Genomic DNA, 22,012 nt, shown 5'->3' on the forward strand with positions numbered 1-22,012 from the left:
TTCCTGTGGATTGTTTAAAACGGTTAAGCCCAAATTTTGAACCGACTGTCAGATTTTATTACCCTTCGGGCTGGTTCTGAAGTAGCCCCATTCTGGGTATGACGCATTAAAAGCTTCTATAATGAGCAACCGAGCCCCGGCCGCTAGCTTCAGGGTCCTGACCAAGAGCTCCAGTATACCTGTAGCATTGTCTTTGGGTGGACTGCAAACATTAAGGATAAAGAGGATTGCATCTCCCCTTTTCCTCGGCACAATTTCTAGAACCACTGTTTCCTTCACTCCTCAGACATGCTGCTCGAGCGCGTTCCATTTCAAGTTTGAGTCGCTTCAATTCAAATACGCGTTGCCTTTCCTCAAGCTCTTCCTGTTCATTACGTTTCCGTTCTTCACGTTCCCGCTCTTACTGTTCTTTACGTTCCTCTGCCTGACTTTTTACAGTGTCCCTCTCTTCATTGATCTCTAGACATTCCGTAAGCTCATCATCCTCAGTCACTGGAGCAAGAATAGCCTCAATCAACTGTGGTTTTCGGAGCGCGTCAGTGATATCCAGGTGCAACTCCTTCGCCAGCTCCAACAACTCCGGTTTACGCAATGACTTCAAATCCATGGCTGTTTTCAGTGCTGCTGTCTCTATGGTACACAACTGTCTTGCCCCAACCTTACTAGGCGACAACAATAGCTCGAATTACCAATTCTGTTAACCCTTCAACAAAACCTGGCAAACTCAGCAGAGAAAATCCCACGCTCACGACCTTGCAGCCAAGAACCCGGCGTAGACCCTGACAAACGCTGTATTCAGTTGCGATTTGGTAGAAGAGGTTCGTATATCCATGCCCCTCCACTGATTACCAGTTGTTAGGGTCTGGTACCAGATGCTAGGTCGACGGAGTTTCGGCGACCTTCAACGGCGTCTCCTTGGAGATCAACCGAGGCTCGCCATGGGAGAAGGTTAGGCACGGAAGAGGAGCTTATGTAAAACAAATAACAGAAGTTTAATACGTCGTTACAGGTGAGCGGCACGCTCAAGACAAGATATACATAAACGTTCAGCGTACGTGCTCCTGCACGCAAGGGCAGGGAAGATGTGTCTGTGGCTTGAACGTATCTTGTTCGTACTGTTTCTATAGATTTAGTAACGTGTTCTTAAATGTTTGCGGTATCTTGCTTTTGGTTGATCACGTATGACCATACCTGCGCTAACGGCGGTGTTACATGGCAAGCCTTTTTCGGATAAAAAGGCCGGTTTCGGTGCAAATAAAAGCAGTTGTTAGTCAGGGCTTGTGATCTGGTTTGTGTTTCTTTGTTTCCGTCCCTGTCACGCTGCGCCTTTTGAATAGCCATGAACCAACTCGCCCAATTCGAAGTTTTACTGTTCTATACCGTTGTCTTAAGAAATAGCGGGGAGGGGTTCGTCGCTCGTCGCTCGGACGTGCTATAAGCAACTAGCCCGTAGCACAAAGCGGGAACTGGATGTACATCAGTCACGTACGGCCGATTGTCGCACGGAACGAGCAAATGACTCAATTTTGACACTTGCAAGGGTAGGAACCTACTGCAAGAGCTTCGCAGATATTTTACGCTGCTCCTTACAGTAACACACATAAACTTAAATTAATAATGCATGCGTCAGGCTAGTTTCGGCGCGTATTTGCTGCCCTCACACCGGCAACGCCGGGGCGACGTCACTGAATATCCTCGCTCGCATGGGGTACGACTTGCACGCGGCGAGCGAACGCGACAGCCATCTCTAAAGACCTCAGACTCTGCCCAGGCGGCGCTGCGGAAAAACCCGTCACCAGCGCCCCCATCGGAGCCTTGGCGCAAACTGAGTAGTGCAAGGAGAGCTGTCCGCAAGCGAAGGTGCATAGGCCAGAATGGACCTTCGCTTGCATTGAGGCACGGTTTCCTAAAAATCAAGGACCTAGAAAGCTTCTTCCGCCCATCGACGCTTCGGAATGGAAGCTTAGCAGGGCGAAGTACGTGTACAATATAAAAGAAAGTCTCGAGTGTTATTTCGGCGTGCTGCAACTCGCAAGTACAGAGAGCATCAGGTTTGTCTATAGGCATATCAGCATAAAAATCTAAGAATTTCAAGTTGTTTCATATTGAATATGTCCTGAACACAAGCCTTATCAGGTATCTCCAATATTTTTATGTATGTTATCGTAATGTTTTCTCTCGCAATTATTTACAGAGAGTAAATCCTTTCATAGCCTTTTCCAGGGCAGCTGCAAACAGACAACGTTTTCCAAGGCAGCAAATAGCGTGCGATCATAACGAAAGTAAGCTTCCTACAGTGCCTACGCGCTGCATCTTTTATTCTCGCAGGAGCTACAGCATCGCTCAGTACCTTAATTTGAACTTTTTGCAGACGCTTCGAGCAACAAGCGCGCACAAATAAATGTAAATAAATGCGACATTTTTTTCTTTACACATTTGCGTTATTTCGCAATTACTCATCCAGTGCTCCTACAGCAACCTTATTGCTCACATTTGAAAAACGCAGTCGAGCAGGCTCAGCACATTGCGAAGCGTGCTTGTTGTATCGGCGCAGGACATACAAAATGCCGAAAGTAGAAATGAGCTCGCTATGCAACGATGCTCTGGAACAGGATTTTTAATTCATAAACGAACCAATATGTTTGGTTAGACTGACCAGACAAATCTCTCCGTTCCACTTGTTGAGTCTAGCAGAGACGGACGTCTGTTAAAAGGCGGAGATATCGATGGCACATAAGCAAGATGGTTCTCAACGTTGTTTTTTCTGTTACCATCGAAGTGGCGGCTGCAGATTCTGGAGTTTTTGCTTATTTACCACGGTACTCCGTCAGGGCTACGTAACACAATTACAGAAAAACAACATTGTCGCACTTTCTCATGCGAGCCGCTGTGTTGTGCGGAATGCAAGTAATCGATTACCCAACATGTTGAACGGCCCGTATACCCAGCGCTCTCACATTTCCCCTTCATACGATCGCGATGGAAATCGGTAAAACTGAACGTTGGTATTCCATCCTTCACGTTCATGGCAATTTGCAACACAACAGTAACGTCGATTGCGGCGTTTCTTTGTAGCGCTCGGAGCTATCGCGGTTGCCGTCGTTTCCGCATCAGTCTGACGAATGAGCCAGTAAGCGCTTTATGGCAGTTCGGAGGCGAGTCCGCCTCGCGTAGAAATTCATAGCTATCTGTCTGGGTGTTAAATGCGCAAAACGCTCGCCATATGGACCAAAATCTAGTTAAATCGTTGTTTCGCAGTCGCTAGCTGCATAGGTAACTTAGCAAGGGAGTCGGGCTTCGCACTACTCAATTACTCTCTCTTCGCACCGGCAGGTGGCGCTACACGTCTTGCAAAACTCCAGAGTCTGACGTCCATGGCTATCGCGCCCAACTCCGACGGGGCCTATTCGAATACATGTAAAACGCAAACACGCTTTTCTGAGATGACTGCTGGACCGATTTCAATGAAATATGCTGTACTTGAGAGAGTAAGTTAAATTTTAGTGCCTGTCGCAAGCGGAATTTTGATTTATTGTCTGAATTTTGTTAAAAAGATTTTCAAAAATTCGAAAGTTTAAAAATATAGAAACGCGAAGTTTAGATATTAATAGCTCTGCATCAAGAACAGATATCGCGGTTTTGTAAATAGCACCCATTATATCATTGAGAGCGGACAAATTGTCTATGTCATCTTATATCTTACGTGAATTCTTACGTTGTTTGCAAAGGTTCTGCAAAAGCTGTATTTACACATTACTAAATTTTCTTGAGATTCGTGTGTAACCTATCAATTTTGTTCGCTTTAGATGTACTATCAGATGCAAGTCATAGAATTGTGATATGATTTTTCCTTGCTGAGTTACTGAGTTGTAAACTTGACAGTTTTGTTTCCTGAAAACTTTTGATTCTTGCCACTTTTTAATAAAAGATTTACGACCTAAATCAAAACTTCGAAACCAACCGTCACAAGATTTTAAGTTTTTCTTTTAAATGCAACAAACGTTGTCAAATTTGGCGCTGTGGTTGCCGAGAAAAACGAATTCTCCTTTTACATGTATTTAGATAGGAGTGCCCGAGCTAAAGCTCCCTCTTAAGGCTGGGCGATTGGTGAACGGCTATTAATCGCAATGCCAACAGCAGTGAGAAGGCCTAATTCTTCTGCAATGTTACTATAGAATAAATTTTAATTGCCCTATGTTGGCAGATACCTCAATTATTAAACAATAATTAAACGCTTAAGTGCATCCCACAATAACAAAAAACTGCTTTTAAAATGAATATTATCTATATATAATTTGTAGATGACCTTTGTGTATCGAGCTCATAATGACACGCCCTTCTGTTAGCTGGCCTACATATCTGGGCATTGTGTGGACCATGGCGAAGTGAGAATGGCTGCTGGTAGCACGCTTTCTCGTTTTCTCTGGCAAGCATAAGTTGGTTAACTCGTTATGCAGGTATTCTTGGGAATGAATTGGCCAACGACGCTGTGCGCCAGCTCCTTGATCAACACCACCGTCGACTGCGGGACAATGCGAACCCTCGCCTACATCAAAAAGGGTTTCAGCGCATATAGTTGTTTAAAATATGTACCGAATATGCTAAAGCCACATGTGAATGGGCCCCACAAGTAGTAGGCTGCTTGGAATCTGAGTCTCTTGTCAGTTTCAAAATATATACCTACTTTCTTTGTTGTGTTTGTTGCTTTGAGCACCCTTTGAATTAAAATGTGGAAAACATGATCGGTGCTGAGTCGAAGCCGTTGACTGTGCAATAGCGTCTCTCACACATAGTACGTGTCACCCCCACTCATCCTTCCCACAAGAACAAAAATGCAGTTTCCCGCCGCCAAGAGCACGCCCAAGTTTCCCGTTATATAATGAGGATGTTGAAACCAGTGGCGAAATTTGCGTCACGTCTGTCGCGCAATTAGGTGGCGCTGGCTACACTACATAATCCGCCATGTTCCAGACGTATGAACGTCTATGGAAGATTCTCTACTATGCATCTATTGCGGCGAAGTTGCCGTAACATTTCCGTCAGAAGGGTCCGAAGCAGTGATCCAGCATTGGGCCTACATCGGCTCTATGTACGCAGATAGCGACACCCTACGCTGGCACGACGCTGACATATCACGAAGGGCGCTACCCACCAGTGTTAGCCCAAGCTTCGATAGCCAGCTCAGCGTCAATTCTTGCAGATAGCATGTAATGCCATTATTGGCCGTGGGACGGTCCCCCCATTTATGACAATGTTTTTGGATTTGGTGATCAAGCCATCACTTATAGGTAACGACATGTGGCTGTCCTAATAGTGTTTCATAAGTGTTTCGCATTGTGCTTTTTTGTTGCTCATTGATGCAAAAAAAAAACAACTTGTGCGGACTAACTTGGCTTCTTAACGTTGTACGAGATCCCAGTAAAATATGAAATGAGAGCCTTTCTGTCTTTTTTGTGTGTAACAGAGACTTTCTCTTTCTATCTTTTTCGTAGCTTCTAGCTTCAGTGTCCTATTTGCGTACGCAAGTGGTACATCTGGCTTCTTTTCAAGATTTTCCTTGCCATAACAATCTGCAAACTCAAGGCATAACTTTAATTGCATTCAGGCAACGTACCTGCTGCCTAAAAGATTTTTTCCGTCACATGTCTGTACAATTTCTTAAGTGCAGTTAATAAGCAAGAAGCTGCAATACTCCTCTTCACGAGTTCAGAGTGACGAGACTCAAACGTTCAAATACTCAGCGGAAATGCCCTCTCAAAAACTGGAGACGCATGACCTAAAAACAAGATGTTGCTATTTGTTTTTTTTTTTTACTTTTATACGTCAGGGCTGGCAAATGTCAACTATCACTACAAGCTCAAGAGCACTTTTCACAACAGCAACGACGTCACACTTTCAGTTCAGTCGTCAAGGAGTAGCACGAAGCCATCGACGTATGTAGAAATTGCTTACACGAGTATTGACTTGACGTTTTGCTCTATGCTTTTTTTGCGTTCAGTCAAGTTACTAGACATCGAAATCTTAGACAAAATACGGAGAATACTCATAGCTCAATAAATAATTTCCTCTAACACGTTTTCATTGAGCCAGTTTCGTTTTCGTTTTCAGTAGCTGCATGTGTCGTGACGTCATGACTCAGAAAGTGGTCATGTGGAAGCAGAATACCGCGATGTTTTCACACTGTCTCCGACTTACTCGGTTGTCTGCTTTTCTGCTAGAGTGCTATTCGCTGTGCGACCTCCACACGACAGCATACCAGACGACCAAGCGCTTTCTACTTTTCTGTACTTTGATATATGATTTAAGCGGAGCAGGCTCCAGTCACAACGATTCAACAAGGACGAAGAACAAACGAGCATGAACGACCAGTTGGATTGGCTGAAAAGTGCGGGGTTCCCTTGTTCGGGTCGGATTGTTGTAGCGGAACTTCTACTACAAAAAAATGACAGGCAGTCACACTTAAAAAGTACAAAGATCTCTAAAAAATCAAACAAGAAAAACGCCCTTTGTAGTGCCGTACATGCATAACATGACGTTTAAGAAGAATGCAGACAACCGGTATAACTAACCGGTCGTGCTTACTGCCACTAGTATTAGTAAGTACGCCCAGACATTCTGTCCAAAAATTAGTCGAAGCTATGGCAAAAAAAGGCGACTGCGGCAAAAATCATGCCACACCATATGTAGCACGCTCTGCTTGAAAGGCCTACAGCATACCGCTTTCTTTCCGAAAGGTCAAATTGCAGATGTGTGAACGACAGAGCAACATTATTTATCTTCAAAGAATAGCATGCTCACCTTGCCGTGCAATGCACAAAATGCGCTTGTCAGCCATCACATCAGATGATTGAGATACGTGCCATCGTGGACAACGACAATACACGGTGCAGCGAAAGTAAGCCGTGGTGCACTAAATAAATGAGCAAAGTTGCTATACGCAGACAACGAGCTTAAAATGCATATAACACGGCCCCTTCACCCATAAGGGAGGAGACACTGAAAGAAGTCATGGCGGAAATGAAGCCCGTGATTAAGCGAGCCAAAGATGCCATTTTTCCTACCTTGCGTTCATGGCTCAAAGACCGACCCAAAGAATTATGGCGAACAATTAAAACAAACGGAAAGGACGAGATAACAATACCCTCCCTTAACCACGATGGCGCTGTTCTTGAAAACACCTACGCTAAAGCAAAATACATTTATTCTTTTTTCAGCTCAGTGTTTATGCGCAGAGATGACAAAGATGAAAACATAGTATGCCTTGATCATCGCAGGGGCATGTGCGTCAGCAGCCTTTTGGTGTGTTCCATCACCACGAACCCGCGAACATGTGGATCGGACCCTCCGTAGTGTAGCCTTGTGCGACTGAGTCAAATCCGGGAATGATGGGATCCTGGTGGTTGAGCCTAAGCCGGGTGTTTGAACCTTTTATTGCCCCTCAGCGGAGACAGCACACCTCTTCGGCCCCCGCTTCATGTACACGGCACCCCCAGTATGTGTGTATGTATTTTATTATGAGGTTTTACATGCCTAAACCACTTTTTGATTATGAGGCACGCCGTAGTGGAGGACTCCGGAAATTTCGACCACCTGGAGTTCTTTAACGAGCACCTAAATCTAAGTACACGGGTGTTTCCGCATTTCGACCCCATCGAAATGTGGCGCCGTGGCCGGGATTCGATCCCGCGACCTTGTGCTCAGCAGCTTAACACCGTACACACTGAGCAACCACGATGGGTATGTATGTATGTATGTATGTATGTATGTATGTATGTATGTATGTATGTATGTATGTATGTATGTATGTATGTATGTATGTATGTATGTATGTATGTATGTATGTATGTATGTATGTATGTATGTATGTATGTATGTATGTATGTATGTATGTATGTATGTATGTATGTATGTATGTATGTATGTATGTATGTATGTATGTATGTATGTATGTATGTATGTATGTATGTATGTATGTATGTATGTATGTATGTATGTATGTATGTATGTATGTATGTATGTATGTATGTATGTATGTATGTATGTATGTATGTATGTATGTATGTATGTATGTATGTATGTATGTATGTATGTATGTATGTATGTATGTATGTATGTATGTATGTATGTATGTATGTATGTATGTATGTATGTATGTATGTATGTATGTATGTATGTATGTATGTATGTATGTATGTATGTATGTATGTATGTATGTATGTATGTATGTATGTATGTATGTATGTTAGGTCATAGCGGCGATGCACGGCTGACGTCTGCAGGTATTCTCCCAAAATTTTAGCGTCGCCTTCCTGGGCTCGTTGGTGGGAGGCTACTATCGCCGCCAAATTTTGATGGTTTAATTGGCAAAACCTTTACCCCTTCAAGGTTGCCCCATAAAAAGAGGGCGCAGCGTAGCAACTTTCCAGTTCTTTCTGAGGCAAAACGAAGACGACTTACCAAAGTACCATGTCCTTCACATTGAAGGCAGCACAACTATACGAAAACTGTCATCTATCATAGTATCTCAATGCACAGCATACATGGTTGGACCTGCCTACAAAGCCTCAAAGATTGCAAGCGGAGGCCTCACCCTCGAATTTACAAAGAGCTCGCTGAATTCCTGAGTATCGGTGACATTAATGTGAAAATCTCTGCAAATCGCTGGCTCAACGCAAGCAGATGAGCAATATCAAAAGATTTCCTGAGCCTTAGTGACAAAGTGCTCCTCGAAGAATTCCAAGAGCAAAACTTCATTAAGTTACAAAGAGTAACACTCCGGCGAAATTACCAACAGATACCCACGAAACAAGCGATACTCACATGTGGTACGAGTGCTGCACCCAGTTCACTTGACTAAGGATATGTGAAGATTAACGTCAGACCCTACATACCAACTCGAGGCGGTGCATCAAGTGCCAGTGGTTTGGCCAAGCATAACGATCATGTAGAAGCAAAAATACATGCGCGAAGTGTAGTACCGACGACCATCCTTCTGACAACTGCAATGCTCCTGCGCAAAGTGTGAATTTCAATGGAGGTCATTCAACCTACTTAAGAAGTTCCCCTTTGCTGGAAGAGGGAAAAAGAAATAATTGCATTCATCGTAAAGGGAAAAAAATCTCATTCTGTGAAGCAGCTGAGTTTGAATCGCTAATTGGCGAGCTTGCTGAATCTTATATGATATTCGGATATATTAATGCTCACAGCACATTCTGCGGCGACTCAAGATGTGATACGAAAGGTCGGCCAATGAACAATTTCCTTCTGTGATCTGTAGCTGTCTGTTTAATGAGACCGAGGCAAATTATTACAGTGCCATACACAACACGTGTCAATGTGTAGATTTAACAATAGGGTCAGCATCACTTATTCCAAACCTAGAATGGAGTGTTCTTAATAAACCGTATGGGAGCGAGCATTACCCAACGCTCCTAGAAAATACAAAATGGCACGATGAAACAATGTACCCCAAAAAAGGAGGCTTCATAGTGCAAACTAGTCGAAATTTAAAAACCAATGTTCACTGCACTTGTAAGATCTGGGCCACCTAGTTGTAGACGAAATGACCTGCTATATCACTAAGCCCATCCTCAGCTCTGCTCAAAACTGCATACCTAAAAGAATAGCTCACTATACACCATAAAAGAATAGCTCAAAATATAACTCTGCGTCCGAACAAGTCTTCATCGGAGGGATATAGCCAACCATTAGCATTCGATGAACTCAAGCTTCCCCTATGCTCTTGTGGCAGCTCAGCTCTAGGTTCTGGCACAATAAGGTATAAAATAATGAAAAAACTTCCTGATGAAATCGTAAACTGCCTTTTAGGGCTTTACATAAAGATTTTTACAACTAGTCATATACATTCAGCTTGGAATGAGGCAATAGTCCTACCAATACTCAAACAGGGCAAAGACAATTCCTTAGTTACCTGTCACCGACCTATTGCACTCACTACGTGTTAATTAAAGGTCATTGAAAAAAATGATTGACCGTCACCTTATCTACGAGTGCATTTAAGAGTATAACGGTATATTGGGCCCATGCCGACCTGGCTTCGGGATATCTTGGTCTACAACCGATAACCTTGTCCTAATCGAGTCATATATACCTGATGCATTTGTACACAAACAATACGGTGAATCCGTGTTCTTTGATCTTGAGAAGGCATTGGATACTGCCGGGCAATACGGAACTGTGCAAGACCTGTAGTCGTACAGAATTTGTGGTAGTTTTTTCGATATCTTGCGGAATTACTTATCTGAAAGTAACTTTCGCGTAAAAATTGGCAGTGTGCTATCGCTCACTTTTGTTCAAGAAAACGGTCTACCACAGAGGGGAGAGGGCCTTAAGCTGCACATTCTTCGTTATTAAAATAAACTGTTCGTTCTGTTATCCCACCTACGGTATCTTATCCTGTCTATGGCTTCGACATTCAAATCATCTTCAACTCTTGCAACCTGTCTATACGTGAACGCCAGATGCATGTACATAAATTGTTAATCGGCTCGCCAAATGGAAAGACGAAAAGAACTTCTGAATCAATGGAGAAAAGACTACTTGTGTGCCGTTTTCTAAGCGAAGAGGGGTATCTCCTGACCGTTGAATTACAATGAATGGGAAAAGCCTGGTCATTACGAAAGAACAAACATTTTTGGATGTAATTTTCGATGTTAAACTAACCTTTATCAAGCATATGAAGCAGTTGAAGCTGAAATGGCTCAAAATTATTAACCTTCTAAAGATTTAGCTCACCAATCGAGGGGAACAGATAGGTATTTCATCCTACCTCTATTTAAAGGCCTTGTGTTGTCACGCATAGACTATGAATGTATTGTTGACCAGTCAGCTTCATAGACAGCACTTAAGCTACTTCATCCTGCCTACCACTTTGATTCGTCTAATATTCGTCTAACAGTTGGGGTCTTTCGTACCCGCCCTGTCCAAAGCCTATATGCAGATCAGTGGCGACTGGATTATCAGCGAACATATCTTGGAGTCACTCATGCAACACGAACCACGTCCCTTAAACAGCATCCATCCAAATCACTTACGAGTGATCTGTCCACAAATCAGCTATGTTTAAACCGGCCTGCACAAGCCCCGCCGTTCCCGTTAGCTGTAAAAGCGGTTGCGCAAACTTTTGGAATAGCTTTCACAGATCTGTAGGAAAGTTACGACACTAAACTCATCCCGCCTTGTGAGCCAATGTTGTCAGTGCCCTAATTAAGCAACATTTTTTGGGCCATCATGGTGGTGGTGATGGTAATTGCGGTGGTGTTGCAGCACGTGGGGTTAGCCTGGCATAAATAGCCGGTAATTGCTCCGCCTAAGCCTCCTGGGAGTGTCACTATGTGGGTCACCAGGTGTCGAAGAGCCCCGTGTCTCGCATGATGGCAATCAGGATTCGTTGCACTCTCTTCCTGAAAGCCGGGGGCCCCCCATCCGGGGAAAACGGTGTGGCAAAGTGTGGTGTTGCATCTGGGTCGCAAGCCCCAAGGGTAGCGTTGGCCTGGCGGCCTGGGGCACAGCTGGAAGCATTCGAAGGTCCTGGCAAAGGATGAGTCGACTGCTAACAGAACAACTTGTTTATTCTAGCATCGCAAAAGAGCGGACGGTCAGGTCGACCGAAGTGGAGAAACGGGAGCCCACGTTACTCGACTGAAGAAATCGAAGCTTCTCTCTTGGCGTCCGGGGGCAGCTGCTTTTATACTCTCGGAGTCGAGGGCAAGAAGGAACGGCTTGCGAGAGGCGCACGGACACGTTGAGACAAGTGACGAATCCGCCGGGCCGGCGCCGGTCAGACCTCCTCGCTTCACAGTTGGGGAGCTCCTCTCCCCGGCTGCCGCGCTTTGACAAGCGTGGGCACCAACATTCACACACACACACGCACACACACGAAGACACGTGGCATTGAAACATGCCTGGACGCGCTTAGAGGAGGCGTTGGGACAGCGCTGAACTGGCCAAAATGTCCGCCGCTGTGAACAAAGCCCCGGCGTCCGTTGCATCCGCGCCGGCTATACCGTACGTCGGAGGCGAAACGTAACAGTGGGCATAGCCAAATGAAATGTTCGATGTCGTTCATGTCACTACAGAAGGCTCAGAGCGGAGAAGCGCATCGTGCAGTCTTGAATAACCAAGCCGGGGTGTACGTGGAGTCGGTTCGGATGTGGTACAACAAGGTTGCTTCGTCCCGAATAACTCCATGAGTCACACAGGCTAGGCGCGAGGACTGGTGGATCGCCCGAAAATTAATGCGCATTGCATCCTTGGCGTTCTCAAAAATCTTTGGCGCTCTTAATTTTGGGACACAGGTAGGCACTAGGCGTGCAAGATCGTCATCTTCTTAATTTCCTTCAATTCCTACGTGGGATGGGATTCATCGAAATTTCACCTTAAATCTCTTGCTCGTTAGACCTTTGACCAGGGCCAGAGATTGCCTCGTAAACTTCTCTTGAGGTAGGCCGCGGTCTAACCGCCGTAACACTGAGGTTGAGTGTGTCAGCACCACGACGTCACATGCGGAATAGGTGTGTAGTTTTCGCAAGGCCACGGTAATTGCATCGCTTTCTACTTTTGTAGACGAAACTACGCGATCCAGGCGGTGAGACCATGGTACATCAAAGGAGGGTATGCAGAATGCGCTGTGCAGCTATCTGTTTGTGCACACACCAACCCGTCTGTGTACACTTGTAGGTGGCTTTGAAACGCTGTGCTCAAGTAAGCATAGACACAGGATTGTTTCCCCATCGTCCAACTGCCATGGGACGAAGGGCGTTGACTTTTACACTGATGCAGTCACAACACTTTATCCTGCGCGTCGCCATAGTAGCTTGCAGTCGACGGCGATGCCCAGGAATCGAACACTAGTGGCACGATGAATTGGATGGCCTCGAATATTCAGCAACAGGAGTGTTGACTTCGGTTTCACTCCCGGGAAAAGCATGAAGGCACATTTTCCTGCTGATAATGATAGACCAAGCATGGATAAGTGGCGATCGATGACGGAGATTGCACCCTGGGCTATCTGCGCGAAACGTTCGTGTTGGTACCCCGAGATCCAAATACAGATGTCATCTGCGTAGACAAACAATTTAACTGCCGTCCAACCTACCTTCAATATGTCCGGAAGGCTGGCTATGGCAACGTTAAAAAGCAAGGAAGATAAGACATTTCCCTGTGGGACGCCCTTGAAGACACGCACAGATCTATCGCTATCTTCGGTAATGCGTCAAAGTCTGCAACTTCAGTATTATGTGCTGCCCATAGCCCGAACATCCGTAAATCTGAAACATTGCATAACCATAGCCGCATCTTTACAGCGGAAGATTGCAGTATTCTGATCACTGTTCAGCCCATTGTGCATTGCAAGAAAAATTCTGTAGTGTAAACTGATTGTTTAAGCGCTCTGACAGCCCTGTACTGATGCAACGGTAGCCGAAATCCTGTGTTCAACAAGCTACTTAAACACGTACATTCATGAACGAGATGAAACGGAACCTAGGATCCTGATTTTTATTCATCGTATCACAAGAAGCCAACAAAGACACCAAAGACTACATCGGGAATGTTGCTTGTACTTAGTAATCGAATTAAAGAAATCTTAAATTAATGGAAATGAAAGTGGCTAAAAAACAACTGGCGGCAGGTGGGACACGAAACCACATCCCCGCATTACGCGTGCGATGCTCTTACCATTTTGGCTACCACGGCGCCGTTTTCCCATTCACTTTCTCGGGTATTTATGTTTTACTACTAGAACTATACCTCCGGCGAATCCGGCAACATTGATGCCTTCAGGTAGCATGAGTGGGTTTATTGACCAATTGCCGTTTCCCAAATGGATCACGTACTCGGGACGTCTGCGGCAGAAAGGATATGTTGCACATTCGCCGCCTAGGTTTTGGAGTGATGGCGCTGGCTAACACTCCCAGGGTTAGTTCTAGTAGTAAAACAAAACTAGCCCACAAAGTGGATGGGCAAACGGCGCCGCGGTAGCTCAATTTGTAAGAGCATCGCACGCATAATGCGAAGACGTGGGTTCGTATCCCACCTGCCGCCAATTGTTTTTTCATTCTACTTTCATTTCCTTTAATTTAAGCTTTCTTTAATTCAGTTAGTAAACACATTCATGGAGCATATAAACTAAACCTTGCTCTTGTCGTGTGCTGGCTGCCAGGCCACTCTGGGATCGGAGGCAATGAAATGAGGTACAAAAATGCTGACGAAGCGGCGCATCGGGACACGATTGATGTAAGCTACAGGTGTGTCACTGCCGCATTTGTTTCTATTAGAAGCCTCCCATGCATTTCTGCATGGTAGGCTTCTAATATTAATCTCCCGATCGTGTTCTTATTTTTCCTTGAAATCTGAATGTCTGAGAAGAGCGGCTCACATCTGCAGGAATCACAATGGGGGGGCATGTGCGCGCCTTCTTTATTTCCTACGGACAACACATGCTCCCGTGCTCGGTCATTTACGCATCGGCCAGGTTTTCTTATGTAGGACGTACGAAAAGAGAATAGTTATGCGATATACCGCTCTTACGGCGAAATCTACAATGCGTGTGGCGTGGCTCTTGCCAGAAACCAGTTTTTTTTTTCAATTGCAATAGATTCGTGCGCATAGGCAGGCGCGCTTGTTCGTCGCTGAAAACACCATAGACACCTTATACCTGCCGGCAACCTTCTTCAGGATATGCGAAACCCTATGCAAGTAACGTAGCACAGCCAGTCGACCCTTCCTTTGCTCAGTCTCAGCCTTTATTCGTGCGCCTTTTACTTGCTGCTGTAAGACCACGACCAGCGCAACGACAACCAAACAGGGTAGTCCAGCTGAAAACAGCCGTTCTACCTGATTATGAGAACTTTCCCGCAGGCCTAATAAAACACTTGGTGGTGTCAATCGTCCTGTCTCCTTCGTCTATGTATGCGTTAACGTGCACCTTCTTCTAATAGGTATGCGTCACCAACTAGCACAACAAAACGTAATCTTACAGTTGTTGTCTGGGTAGCATAAACATGTCTCGTTTGCGAATAATTCTTTAAATGAAAGTTCAAATTTTGGGGCTACGAGTTTCCATGGAGGGTAAGAGACATCTGAGTTCCAAAATTCATGTTATGGTAGTACATGTTTGAGCAGCTGAATCACCTTGTTGGTGCGAGCCCTGTCTCTCTAAATAAGTGCAGTTCCTAGTGAACGCCTATTGTGCTGCTCTGAAACGCGAAAGAAGAGCTGACAGGTTACGACCGTTCTCATAATGGGAAATGGAGGATGACGTGCCTCTGCAATTACTAAGGGACTCGAGGTTGCTCCAGGAACGCATAAAAATACTCCAGGGCTCCTAGCTATTAATCGTTGAAGCCGCGCTTCAGATGAACGAGGGATTCCATGCAGAACCTGTAAAGAATATGCTATGGTTTACTTTATAAATGCATTATGTTCTTATACTAGTGGCGAAACTGATCCTCCCCATGCCGTGCCTGCAATGCAGCGTCAAGCGTCTTATGGCTGACCCGGGCTTGAGCCTAATGTCCTCAAGCATGGCTCGGGCTTGAAGCCGGGGGCCCGTACTGGGCAATGGGCCGTTAACTAACGGGTCTCCATCGGGTTTCGAGCAGACGCGGGCACATATCCAAGGCATTTTGGGTGCAGATAAAGCGACAAGTTGGAATAATTGCCTCCTAATTACCTTAGCGAACACAATTTTTAAAAACTGTGGAAGTTTAAGATTGAATTAAAAGCTTTTTTTGCATTATTATTGTGTACTGTGCAAGTTCAATTGCATTTACTTTGTTATTCTCAGCGAGAATGTGAATCGTCTCCTGCCGCGGCCTGCTGTAAAGGGGGGTGAAAATCTCGTCAAGCGCTTTAGTGTTTTCTTTTTTCTTACGTGCTCCACCTTCATATATGGATGGAAAATAAGATTGTGATTTATTGAACTGTATTGTATTGTATTATTGTGTGTTTCTACAAAAAGAAGCTTTCTAACCTCGAACGTAAAAATTAAAGGTCGCTATGGATACGATTTGAGTGTTACCGCTTTTGATGCGCATATTTTATTGCTATTGCAGTATTCTACCACTTTTTCATTTATTACACCACCCTCAACATGTATGTCTCAATGGTCACTGCAGTACACATCAATCACTTCCACCTTAGCCACATTCGCAATATTCTTTGTAGACAGCCTTAAAGCTAGACAAGAGAAGTTCTTTCTCGTCTGCTCGCCAGTTTCGGTGTATACCAGCTCATTTCCCACTTCCGCTCGTGTAACTGCGTGTGATGTTAAGGAAATTTGCGGCCCTTATTTTAGCTGAAGAAAGAGAAAATGTCGTTAGCTGTGACAGCCTGATTATACTCCCAAAGCTTGATCATGCTGCAAACGATCATTATTTCATGCGTCCAAACCTATTTTGGCGCCGAAGTTGGAATATCTGCGTTTGAAATGTGAAATGCCGTTGTTTTCTGTAGACCTAAGAGAATTTTAAGATTTGCCTTGCTGCAAGAACTATTTATCAATTAGGACCTATCTAAGAAATCTTATATCTTATATGTGCTGAACACAAAGTGTACACAGGAGCTTTAAATAAAGTGCCTTGGCAAAAAATTTTTGCCAGCCTTAACTGTTTTCGGCCTTTTCATGTTATGTACACATTACTCTGATGGAAAACCTTTTATTGCAATGTCTTTTGGTCGCTGCAATTTCCTTGTTATGTGTTTCAATGTACCACTAACCTATGACATTTTAGATGCACCTACAATAGAGGTCCATCTAAAATCATACGCGTTCGAGATTTTGGTGTGGCATATACGAATCTTCTTTTTCCGTTTCTTCTGAATTCTTGGACGTTTCAATATGACTATTTTTCAAGTTGCATTGCACCTGTATGTTCATCGGTATTCTCAACCAGCAATTTCACGCTGCTTGTTTTTCTTAATCCACTATACATTCACTGTTTGGTGCTAACACAAACATGAGCATATGTCATGCCTTTTTTTAATGTGCTTCTTACCATTCCCTTTCCCTTCCAGTGAACTTGCCAGTATCTAGCATTAACAAGTTCATAGATCAAAGCTTCATGACATTAGCCGGGCTGCGCGCGCGGGCGCGCGTCTCAGTGCGCGCTTTCTGCTACGCACCCAACATCGCAGCCCCGACGCCGTAGCAGAAATCTTCCTCACGGAAGGGCTTGCTGCACACCCTAGTTGTAGACGATGGCTGCTTGCCAGTCCTAAATGTCGCGATCCAAGCTTCGCGCAGCATCTTGTACCGCGGGTACGTGTGAAGGTTGACACCGGGCTCTGTTGCGTACGTCCGACACTGCGGCACCGAGCATTATAGCCTACAATGTTGGACGCCTTCAAAGGCAGCCACTACCTATTATAGTGCTTTCAAGTGTTGTCAAGTGGATACCCGAAGCGATAAAACCTCCCCACTTAATCAGAACCGCGGCGCAGGTGGGACTTTAAAGTTTCGTTTTCATCTTGCTTCGGCGCTTCCGAAGCAGCCGACACAGCCGCTGTGTCCGCGTGATCCCTCATACCACGACACGCCGACGACAGCGCCAGCTTTTAAAGGGGTTGGGACACCAAATTTTGAGGCTATAAAAAGCATGTTGTAGGCTGCTTCCGTATGCAAGGACACCCAGAACGAGGTATTGGACGCTGCAAACATCTCAAAATAATTTTAATTCAGCTCCAAAAAGTCATTAAAACTCCTTCTTGTAGTCGAGACCCATCGCTAGCGCGGCAGTTACTACGTCACAGAGGAGGAACGAAAATATTGACGTCATAGCACACTAGCACAAAAACGTGACGTATGATGAGTAGCGATAAAATGCCGATTACGGAGCCTGCTGAGCCGAGCAACCGAGCATAGCCTCCACTATGACCGAGCTACAGGCATATAGAAGTCTTTTCTTAATGCAAAGAAGGGGTAAGGCGTGCAGGCACGGACACAAGAGGAGAGAAGTGCAAAACAGGAACGCCGCACGGCGGCCCGCGAACGGCAAACTGCGTGCGGCGAGTTGCCGTGCGGACGCGTTTGAGTGTAACACTAGCCGGCCGACCCCGAAAGGGACCAGGATATGCGGCGTTCGTGTTGTCCGCTTCTCTCCTCGCATAGTCGCATAGTTCGGCAGCTCGGAGCGGTCTCTCGTTCGCTTGGCCTTTCTCAATGTGAGAGCCCGTCCACGTTACCGGCACGGAAACTCGCCGCACGCCGTTTGCCGTTCACGGGCCCCTGTGCGCCGGCGGTTTTGTTCGTGAAGGGCGAGATTTCCTTGCCGTAGAGAAGGTGGGCCTGGGACCCATTTGTGCGGCAGCCGTACGGCGAAGCGGCCAATCAGCGACCGAGGAGTGGTCACTCTGGCACCGACGGCAGCTTCACCGCCTCTGATCGTTCGGCGCCGCCGATATCGCTGCTAGGCCTTTTCCGGTTCACTTTAAAGCTAAAGCTTACGGCGCTTCGGAATGAATCACCGACTCTCACAAGCCGCAATATTTTCTTACCGTTGTTGTCGCTCTTCGCAATAATTATAATAATCGCGACATGCACTTCGATTCACCAGTTGTTGATCTCTGCTGGCAGAGCACGCGTATGCGCGAGCAGATGACGCATCATAATTTTACGTCACTATTTTTTGTGGCCCACGTGACCAAGCCATGTTGCGTTTCCTCCTCTGTTACGTCATAGCATTTCACGGAGCCCCGAAACCGAAATTCCTCGGTATAATAATGCTGTTATTAAATTATTTATCGGATATATATGAATCCCGATGTGGGTATCGTGCTCCCTGAAGCATGACGCAACGTTTGAATCAACAAACGCATGAACGAAAATTTTGATGTCTCCACCCCTTTAACGCATAGCGTTGAGGAGCCCGTGTGGCTAAATATCCCGCGTCGGCGTCCGGCGTCGGACGCCCACACGGTCGAATTTCGAATTTCGAAAGATTTTCGAATCACTCACATTACGGTCATCCGTGTGACGCAGAATTTATTGAATTATTGAATTTCTGGAGCTAAAATACGTGGAAAAATTGTAAACTACGACATACACACGACCTAATGACATGGTAGCTCTCGGATTGTAATTTGATTATAGGAGAAAACATAATTCTGTAACGCGAAAACTCAAAGAAACCCCTTTTCCTGCGTTTCTACATTTCACAGAGCGGCGTCCGCCATTTGCACGCGCCGCCGCGCGGGTCTATCGGGGGCATGATCGGGGGCCATGGAGCGACGCGCCCGGTTCCTTGCAATACCTCCAGCTGGCGCTTCCCTCCCTCCGCTGCATCGCGGCCAACACAAGATGCCACGTAGGCTTGTACCGTGTCGGCTGCTGTTTACAATGCCTCTTTAACGCCTCCGGCATTGCCTTGTCTCGTCCAAATGGTCACATCGCCCGCATAGCGGATGAGCGGGAACTTGTTAAGTTCTTTGGGTAGGTTCCTCATTGCACAGTTGAAAAGAAAAGGAGATAGTACTGTACCCTGGCGTGCGCCCCTACGCCGAGATTGATCTGAGGGCTGTTTATATCTCCAATGTTGAAGGTGGCTGTCCGGTCGCGAAGAAAGGCAATGATGTATCTGTGCGGCCGTGCCCCAGCATTCATGTCCGATAGGATTGCACTGCATGCAAATCGTAGTCAACAGAGAAGTAGTACCCCAAGTCCCCCCATCAGAGTACTGGGGCTCTTCCTAGAAGAAAACTCGTGCAAAGAAACCATGAAGAGACTGGCGAGCACCTCTCGCCAGATAATCGGGCTTCTGCGCCGTATTACTGGCCGCAAGTTTGGACTCCAAGGGAAAGAGGCATGCAGGCTAATCCAGGCTTACTTCGTCTGCAGGATAGCATACACATGTCCTTTCCTTCAACTACGAAAGACCGACAACGCAAAGATCGACACTCTACTGCGTTCAGTCTACAGAATAGCCGCCGGACTTCCTACATGGACAAGCAACAAAAGACTGATGCAATTATGACTCCCTAACACCGTCGGGAAACCGTGGAAGCGCAAAGAGCTGCGCAGTGGTGAAGGATGTCATGCACACGGCAAGGGCATGAGATCCTACAACTCCTGAATCCCCCGCCACACACACAGGAACTACTAGGAGAGTGAAAATTCCGAGAGAGAGTAACAAACTGGCCATTCCGCCACTCCCGAAGAACATGGGAGAGCACAACAAGGGACGCCGTCGCGCACGCGCGGAGTCCTTCAAGAAGACTCCAGCAGACAAACCGGCCGCGTCTGTGGACGCCTCGCCTGTGGTGAACGGCGCATATGCGACAGTGGCTGCGGACGGAACAGGGCAGATCCTCCGAACCGAGGAAATCGTAGCGAGGTCTATCCTAGAAGCGGAAGAGGCCACCATTGCTAGTGCAACCGCTGTCGCAGGTACGCTCGTCATAGTATCGGACTCAATGTCAGCGATCAAAAGCTTAAGATAGGGCCAAGTAAGCCAAATCACGGCAGAAAAACTACAGAGGCCGGAGATAAGCATCAGGCTTCTCTGGGTCCCTAGCCACGAAAGAAACACCGGCAATGCAGCTGCCCACCTCACAGCCCGCACAACTACTAACCGGGCCGAGGGGCAGCCTCCTCCGGAAAACCCTGAAACACTGTCATGGATGGATGTTATGAGCGTCCCCTTTGGGACGGAGCAGTGGGTTGCGCAACCAAGCTCTTGCTATTATACTACCTAACGTCCTACCTAGATTAAAAAAAAAAACACTATTACCTCCCACAGCCAAATTTTCTGACCCCTTATTGCGAACTTTTCTTTTGTACGTCTCCGTGTTTTGTCGTTTCCCTACTTTTCTTCCACCAATCTTCCAATCGTCTCTTACTAATCTCTGTTGCTTACTAATCTCTAATCTCTGTCACTAAGTTACGGGGATCTCCTCTGTCGGCAAAGAGGGGAACAACAGATTTACCCGCCTCCATGCGGCGGCCTAAACAGACAACAGGCCGTGGCCCTGCGCAGAGCTCAAATGCGCAATGTGCTCAACCCCAGGAGACTAGCGGCTATCCTGAAGGACCACAGCGTCTCTACATGTACGTTTTGCGGCTTAGCTCAAGCTGGAGAGCATCACGTTCTATGGGGATGGGACCGCCACCCGCCCCAAAAAGAGCTCCTGCGGCTAGCTCCCTCACCTGAGGAATGGGAGAAAACGCTGAGAAGTGTCTACCAAGAATCACAGTCCAGGCTGGCGGAATGGACGGCGACAGCTGCGGCCCCCTGGGCCCCGACTTAGCCTCCACCCATCACCTGGCTCCTCCTTCCCCTTCCTCTACTATTTAATAAAGTTGTTTCCTCCTCCACCACGCAAGAGGCCGCGTTTCTACCAGAAAGCCCGCCTTCGTGCATAGCATTCGCGGCCGACGTTTTCCGGTAAACATTACAGTTACATACGCTCCAGTTGTCGGGAAGCGTGAGAAACAGTCAGGGATTTTTGAATGCTATCGCGTTCCACTCTTAAAGGCGAAGCTTGAGCGTCCTCCAAATTTTTCCAGTGGTGGAGCTCGCCCCCAATATTGATCCTATGCTACACATTACTGTCGACAGTGATCGTGAGATGGCTTCTGCCACAACTCCTTTTGAAATAGCGTAATAATAATAATATTTGGGGTTTTATATGCCAAAACCACTTTCTGATTATGAGGCACGCCGTAGTGGAGGACTCCGGAAATTTTGACCATCTGGGGTTCTTTAACGTGCACCTAAATCTAAGCACACGGGTGTTTTCGCATTTCGCCCCCATCGAAATGCGGCCGCCGTGGCCGGGATTCGATCCCGCGACCTCGTGCTCAGCAGCCCAACACCATAGCCACTGAGCAACCACGGCGGGTTTGAAATAGCGTAAGTTTGGGCATGTTGGTGTTCCATTACTGCATCGAGCGCACAACACAAGACAAGGAAAGAGTAAAACCTGACGATGACAGGCGCTATATTAGCGCCTGTTAGCGCCTGTCTTCGTCGGTTAACACTGTATCATTGTCTTG

The 22,012-nt window shown here is 46.3% G+C and overlaps 1 protein-coding gene and 1 long non-coding RNA gene across 3 annotated transcripts in view; one reads left to right on the top strand and one right to left on the bottom strand.

Moving 5' to 3' along the window:
- LOC142570509 (uncharacterized) overlaps positions 1-4,726 on the top strand; it is a 29,713-nt gene extending 24,987 nt beyond the window's left edge. Inside the window, exon 3 of the long non-coding RNA XR_012825671.1 lies at positions 4,458-4,726. This is a non-coding gene — a long non-coding RNA (uncharacterized LOC142570509). The remainder of the gene's footprint in view (positions 1-4,457) is intronic.
- LOC142570493 (alpha-(1,3)-fucosyltransferase C-like) overlaps positions 1-22,012 on the bottom strand; it is an 80,637-nt gene that overhangs the window by 28,205 nt on the left and 30,420 nt on the right. Inside the window, exon 1 of one of the 2 annotated variants that reach the window (XR_012825670.1) lies at positions 8,821-8,976. The exons of the other annotated variant lie outside the window; for it this stretch is intronic. The gene's annotated coding sequence lies outside the window, so the exon portion shown is untranslated. Of the gene's footprint in view, positions 1-8,820; positions 8,977-22,012 lie in introns of those variants that run through there. 2 annotated transcript variants of the gene reach the window in all.

Source organism: Dermacentor variabilis, chromosome 1, assembly GCF_050947875.1.
Source record: "Dermacentor variabilis isolate Ectoservices chromosome 1, ASM5094787v1, whole genome shotgun sequence".
In the NCBI taxonomy this organism is placed as follows: domain Eukaryota; kingdom Metazoa; phylum Arthropoda; class Arachnida; order Ixodida; family Ixodidae; genus Dermacentor; species Dermacentor variabilis.